We start from the raw sequence: 7,345 nt of genomic DNA, 5'->3' as shown, positions 1-7,345 counted from the left end.
TTGGAGGACCAAACAGATCCATGTGAAGAAGTTCCAATGGCCTCTTAATGTAGATAAGAGTTGATGGACGATGAGCAGTTTCATGAATCTTTCCTTCAATGCAAGCACTGCAAACACGATCTTTAGCAAAGCTCACATTTGTTAGTCCACGAACATGGTCCCCTGTCAGAAGACTTTGCAAAGACCTCATATTGACATGAGCTAAACGGCGATGCCAAAGCCAGCCCACGTCAACTTTAGCCATTAGACATGTCGCAGTCTTAGTGGGTCGCTTTGAAAAGTTTACCACATAGAGACCATTTTCGACATGTCCAACATAGGCTACTTTAAGAGTCTTGCTCCTTAGGAGGACCACAGTGTCAATATTAAAGAATGTGGAAAAACCCATGATTGCAAGTTGACGAACGGAAAGTAAATTGTAGGCAAGAGACTCAACAAGCATGACCTTCTCAATAGACAAATCTTGAGAGACGACCACCTTACCAAATCCCAATACCTTTGACGAGGATGCATCAGCGAATTGGACATGGGTAGGCATAGATGGAGAAGGGTGCACATCCACCACTAAGTCCTTGCTTCCGGTCATATGATTTGTTGCTCCACTATCGAGCAACCATGACACCCCACCGGAAGCAAACTCCTGCAATAGATCAAGGCTTGGTTTTAGGTACCCATTTTTTAATTGGTCCTTTCATGTTAGAGACAAGGGTCTTAGGAACCCAGATAGCCCATTCAATATCTTCATCGTAGGAACCAATAAATCTGGCATAAACATGCCCATCACTAGCACAACATAACACATAAGAGGAATTGAGTTTGCCGGTTGTGTTAGTAGGAGCGGCTTTGCCCTTCTTGAGGTTCCCATAGTCCACCTTGTTCCTGTTCACCTTCTGAGTACCCTCACCCTCCTTGACAAAGATGTCCATGAGGGTGAGAGATCGTTTGCTCTTGTTCTTTCTTTTACCTTTTGACTTGGAGGTAAGTCCAATTCCTTCCTTTCCTACAACACCCTTTTGAGTGCTCAAGAGATCGTTCAGACTCTTCTCACCTTGTCTGCATGACACAAGGCCCTTCTCAAGTTTCTCCTTTAACTTGGCATTTTCTTCCACAAGATGAACATGCTCACAACAAGGGTTAGTTGCACAAGTATTATCAATTAGCACAAAGGGAGGACAAGTAGAGATCTCCTTGGTAAGATTTGCTTGGAGTTGATCATGAGACTCTTTCAGAGCGAAATGAACACCTTTCAAGGCTTTGTGGGCCTTGTCAAGTATGTCAAACTCTTCTTTGAGTCTGTCACGGCCAACCTCAAGAGCATACTTTTCAAATTTAAGCATGCGAGTAAGAACAACATCATGATCCAGTTTCTTTTGCATTTTAGTGCAGTCATCGTTATATGACTCCTCAAGAGCCAGACGAAGAGTGCGCTCTTCTTCAAGAGTACTAGATAATTCGGCAATTTCATCGGCATAGTCACGACTATGTCCATGAAGCTCGGAGATGGTCTCCTCATGAGACTCAATAAGGTCAGTGGCCTCACCCAATTGTTTCAAGAGAGCAACAAAATGCTTCTTGGTTTCTCCCTTAATAGTGCATAGAAACTTATCAAGATCATGCTCATTAAGTTCTCCAACATCACTATCTTCTACACAATTTAACAATGAAGGAGTAGAAGTAATGTTGGTCTTAATGATAGAAGTTACCTGATTGGTACCTTTTGCCATGAGGCACTTGGTGATGTGGTTCTTGTTGGGGGCGTTGAAAAGAGACACCTTCTGGGAAGGGGTAGTGGCTATAGCAACAGTTGCCGTTGCCACTGTATCATCATCATCATCATCATCAGAAGGATACTCCTCCAGGGCCACCATTCCTGTTGGGTGAGGTTTCTTCACAAAGTTGTTCTTGATTGGAAATGATTTGGTTTTGTCTTTGCGAATGAGCTTGCCTCCATTGTCTTCTCTCTTCTCATATGGACATTCTGCCACGAAGTGACTCACGTTGCCACAGTTATAGCATGTCCTTACTCGTTGTTTGGGTTTGAAACCACTTGAGTTGTTCTTGTTGAAGGTTGGTCTTGAGTTCCTTTTATTTCCCCAGAATTGCCTTGATGCAAGAGCCATGTGCTCATGATAGGCATACTTTGTGTCTTCCGGGCAGCTCTCCTCTTCCTCATCTTCTTCTTCTTCTTCAAGCATTACTCTTGCTTTCAACGCAAGTTTGGGTGAAGTGATTTTTGATCGGACACGAGCAAGTGCATTGTCGGCAGTTTCGTTCATGATTGACATTGCAATGAACTCATCCAACACTTCACTGGAAGACAAAGAGTGAAAGTCTGGCCGCTGACGAATGACAGATGACATGGCTTTGTTGAAAGGCATGATGGCTTTGAGACACTTGCGTTTGACCCAAGTGTCATCCACATCCTTACTTCCATGATCCTTTAGTGCCACGGCAATAGCAGTTACCCTCCGATAGAGATCACGAGGGTCCTCTTCTTCCTTCATCACAAACTCATCGGCCTGATCAAGTATCACTTCATAGTTGGATCGTTGAATACTTGAGCTTCCCTTATACAACACCATAATATGCTCCCAACAATCCTTGGCCAATGTGAAGGGACGTAAGTGGGGAAGATCTTCAGGTGGCACAGCAGACTGAAGGATAAACAGCGCAGAGTGATTATATTGATTGTCTGCATCTTCTCTTGGAGTGAGGTTGCTTGGGTCATGGGGGTAATATCCTTGCTCGATAATTCTCCACAAGTTTGTTGAGCTGTGATTCAAATGAGACTTAATAGAAAATACCCAGTTAGCAAAGTCACCTTTCACAAGTTTAGGAGGAGGACCAACAGGATTAAGACGAGGTGCGAGAACGGGTCCTCCATAAGTCATGGGAGGTGGAACAGAGGCATGTGTTCCAGTCCCATCCTTTTCGTGAGGTGAAGCAGGTTGCATACCTTTAGCCGCTTCCTTAGAGGAGTTGGCCTCCGAATCGGAAATGGTGGGTTTAACCACTAAAGCCGGTTCGGGTGAACTTCTAAGACCATCAATTAATTCCTTAAGCATGGTTTTGACTTCGCTCGTCAAGGACGTCTTGAGGGCTGCCATAGCCGTATTCAAGTCGTCCCTTGTGACCGAAGTCAAGTCCATGCCCTCGGGTTGCCCATGGTTCACTTCCTCTTCGCCTTCCATACTCTTCGGGTGGTTAAACCCTTAATAAAGAGACGTGGCTCTGATACCAATTGAAAGGATCGATATGGTTGGCTAGAGGGGGGGGGGTGAATAGACAACGACCACTTTTTAATTAATCTTAACAAGTTAAGGTAAACACTATACGGGTTCACAAATAATATGACAAAGAGGTGACCCCTATAGAAGCTATCAACAAGACCTATTAAGACAAGTAAGATATTGTAACAAGGAAAAGCAACTACAAAGTAAAGGTTAGAGATAACCACAAGTGGAACCGATGGAGACGAGGATGTGTTACCGAAGTTCCTTCCCTTTGACAGGAAGTACGTCTTCGTTGGAGCGGTGTGGAGGCACAATGCTCCCCAAAAAGCCACTAAGGCCACCGTATTCTCCTCACGCCCTCGCACGATGCAAGGTACCGTGATTCCACTATAGGTGCCCTTGAAGGCGGCGACCGAACCTTTACAAACAAGGTTGGGGCAACTCCACACAAAGCTTGGAGGCTCCCAACAAGACCACGAAGCTTCACCACAATGGAATATGGCTTCGAGGTGACCTCAACCGTCTAGGATGCTCAAACACCCAAGAGTAACAAGATCCGCAAGGGATAGGTGGGGGAATCAACTTTTCTCTCGGTGGAAGTGTGGATCTAGGCCTTCTCAACCAATCCCTAAAGAATCAACAAGTTTGATTGGCTAGGCAGAGAGATCGGGCATTTTTAAGCTTGTGGAGCAACAATGGAGCTTAGAGAGGTAAGAGGTAGGGTTCCTCAGCTAGAAGAACCCTTTATATAGTGGGGGGAAAATTCAGACCGTTTTCCCACTCTCTGCCCGAGATCCAGCGGTACTACCGCTGGGAAGGAGCGGTACTACCGCTGCCTGGCGGTACTACCGCTGCATGCAGCGGTACTACCGCTGGGGCCTCCATCGGTACTACCGCTGGCACCATCGGTACTACCGCTGGGGCTTCCAGCGGTACTACCGCTGGGACCAGCGGTACTACCGCTGGCCCTTGGTAGTGTATAAACACTACTACCGCCGAGAAAGTCTTCGCAAAAGGGTCCGTCCACGAACTACCGCTAGGTAGGTGGAACAGGGCACCTGGAGCGGTACTACCGCTGACCAGGGGCGGTACTACCGCTGGCCAGCGGTACTACCGCTGAACAGGGGCGGTACTACCGCCAGCCAGCGGTACTACCGCTGGATGCAGCGGTACTACCGCTGGTAGTCCAGCGGTACTACCGCGGGGACCAGCGGTACTACCGCTGGGGACCATTTTGCCGAGACGCAAAGAACAAACAGGCGAGGGCCGCTCCAAGGATAAAGGAAAGGGAGAAAATAGAGGTGTGCGTGTGCAAAGATAGATTCCACCCAAACCTTTCCACTACGGATCCCCTCTTAATAGTACGGCTTTCCTATGACTCAAATGAAGAGAATCTAGGATAGCGCCGTGCTTCCGTTCCCGAAGAGAGGAGTCGTGTCGTCTTGTGCCGTTGACGAATGTTGCCTGAAACCTTGACACACACGATTAGTCCTGTATGGTACTGTCATCAATCACCAAAATTACTTAGGCATAAATTATGCCTCAACACAAACGACTACCACCCGCACCACATAACGGATGTAGTAAAAAAGATAGTCGACTGTATAAAAAAGCAATAGCGGTTGTAGCGAAAACGTTATCGACGTCGCCGATGGTTTGCAGCTCACCATGGATGGGCGTAGCAAAAAAACATGAGGTTGTAACAAAAAAGCATCTCCGCCGTCACGGGAGTCGCAATTCAGCCATCGATTTGCTACAACCGACAAGAGAAAAGTTGGAACCGGCCACCGCAAATGATGTCGTCGGCACCGGGAGGGGGAGGGGAGCTAACATCGACGACGCGATGACTTAAAGAATGGTGCCGATGCGAGAGTGGGGGCGCTTTTATGCAACTGCGACAACCGCTCACGGCGGCGTAGTCACCATGACGTGATGTGCCATGGTGATGAGGTGGTTGGAGGACGTCGAGGACGAGACGACGACCAACTTCACAAAGGTGAAAGAGAGGGGAGAGAAAAAGAGGAACGAATGGCCAAGAAAAAAGAAGGAAAAGATAAGGCGCGTGATTTCTATGCGCGTGGGTCCACTTTCCCCGACGTGTCACGAGCGGAATAGCGAGGGGGCTGCGCGTGTGGACGGACCGACCGAAGTTTCGGCCCGCGCTCTGTTGGCAAACGTTTACCATAATACATATGGAGTATCATGTGGCTGACGGGAATGCATGGTTCGAGTTTTCATTACTAAGAGAATCTCTAGCAGACCTCGTATAATGCCCCCACCCGTAAAATAACCGCTAAAACACGGGTCGCGGCGGGAGATGCTGCCTTACGAGACCTCGCAACTGCGTCCGACCCGTAATTTTTTTTGCGAGGCGCGGCAAAATGCCCACCCCAACCCGCGAAAATGCAGGTTCTCCCTACCCCGTCGGTGCCCTGTATATATCTAGAGCGGTTGGTTGGTGGGACATTTCAGTTTGCGCTTTTCCCACACCCACCGCCGCCGGGCGCCGCCTTCGATTCCGGCCATACCAGTCGCCGGGATCACGCCGACGGGCCGCCGGAGGCCCTAGATCGACCTCCCCCATGCCCTCGTGCCTCGGCTGGCCGGAAAGCGGCAGATCGTCGGCTGTTTTGTTGCAGACACCAGATTTGTCTTTTTCGGCCACTGGCGGCTGCGCCAAAGCCATGGATTGGTCGGGGAGCACCCCGCACACCCCGGGCAAAGCGCCAACGCTGCATGCAGGTACTTGTTCATCCTCTAGTCGCCGACATTATTTTGCCGGCAAGGACTCTTCCGGCCGTCGCCCGGGCTCGGTGGTCGCGCAGCGGCTCGCCGGCTTGCCAATGTCGCTCATACAGTGCCACGACTCCCTAGAAACAGTGTTGCGGCTCACATCCAGCACATGGAAGCACCTCTGATGGGTATTCTTAAAATGCAATAACAACGGGGTATGCTCTTCTTCCTCTTTGATTCTGTCAACTTATTTAGTTAAATTTCGGTAGCTTATTAAGGTGATCATCTGTGTAGGAAGGTGGATGCTCATTTTGGTATTATAAAAAAAATACATCGATTTGTTGATATAAAGAAACTTAATAGATGTTCGTGTATTCCTTAGTATAATTGAGGCTAACGATGCACGTGCATGTGCAATTAGAAAAGAAATTAGATGAGTAGCAACGTCTAATTCTTTAGAATGAAAGCTGGAGATTGGAGAATGCAAGACGAAGCAACCCCGGATCAACAATGAATGCATGGAGAAGATGTTGATCGAACTAGTGGGAGTAGTTATGAAAGTTGGATATCTTCTAAAATGTTTAATTGTGGTTCTTGTTTTCTTTGGTCTTGCTGTTTTAGTAAAGATTTGGTAAATTATGATGCATCCACGAAGAAAGTAAAAAAGCAACTAAATGTGTTTTCATGCGTGAAAATGTAATGAAAATAACAGATTTTGCGGGCCGATGTGGACGGTGACCGAGCAGACCCGTAGAATATCTTTTTATACGGGTCCATTTTGTAGGGTCTGCTCAGCCACCGACCACACCGATCCGAAAAACGTTTTCATGAACTACAAACGACTTTTACGGGTAAATTTTATACGAATCTGCTAGAGATGCTCTAATTCAGCTGCACCCGAGATAATTTTACTTGATTTATTATATACTCCGTACTACAGTAGTTCAAAAACAAAATCCAGGTACGGAGTACCGAGTACGTACATGTGTGAGCGGTGTATCATGAACGCACGCTACATGCGGTACTCGGTTGCTTTGGCCTCAAGTGCACGATACAGTACGCGACGCAGTCGTGCGTGCCGGTCGTTGGTTGCGAGCCACTCCGGCTAGGGGCTGTTGTACAGTGTACATACAAGTTGCTCTCCTTCGTACGGTACGGTCGTGCTTCGCGGTCAAAGACAGTCGTACGCACGTGCAGTCTGGGCCCGGGGGCAGGCATCTCGGTACGTACTGTACAGTGCACGCTTCGTCGGCCTCGAGCCCCGGTCGAGACGTGAGAGTGGGGCCCACCCACGTGATGCAACGTTGCGTCCATCCGTAATCGGCGCCGGCACGTGGTGGCCGATGTGGAGATTCGCCCGTCCCTCCGTGGTGCGTGCC

This window comes from Hordeum vulgare, chromosome 1H (genome assembly GCF_904849725.1).
Source record: "Hordeum vulgare subsp. vulgare chromosome 1H, MorexV3_pseudomolecules_assembly, whole genome shotgun sequence".
Lineage (NCBI taxonomy): Eukaryota > Viridiplantae > Streptophyta > Magnoliopsida > Poales > Poaceae > Hordeum > Hordeum vulgare.
Note: the sequence above shows the minus strand (reverse complement) of the source record.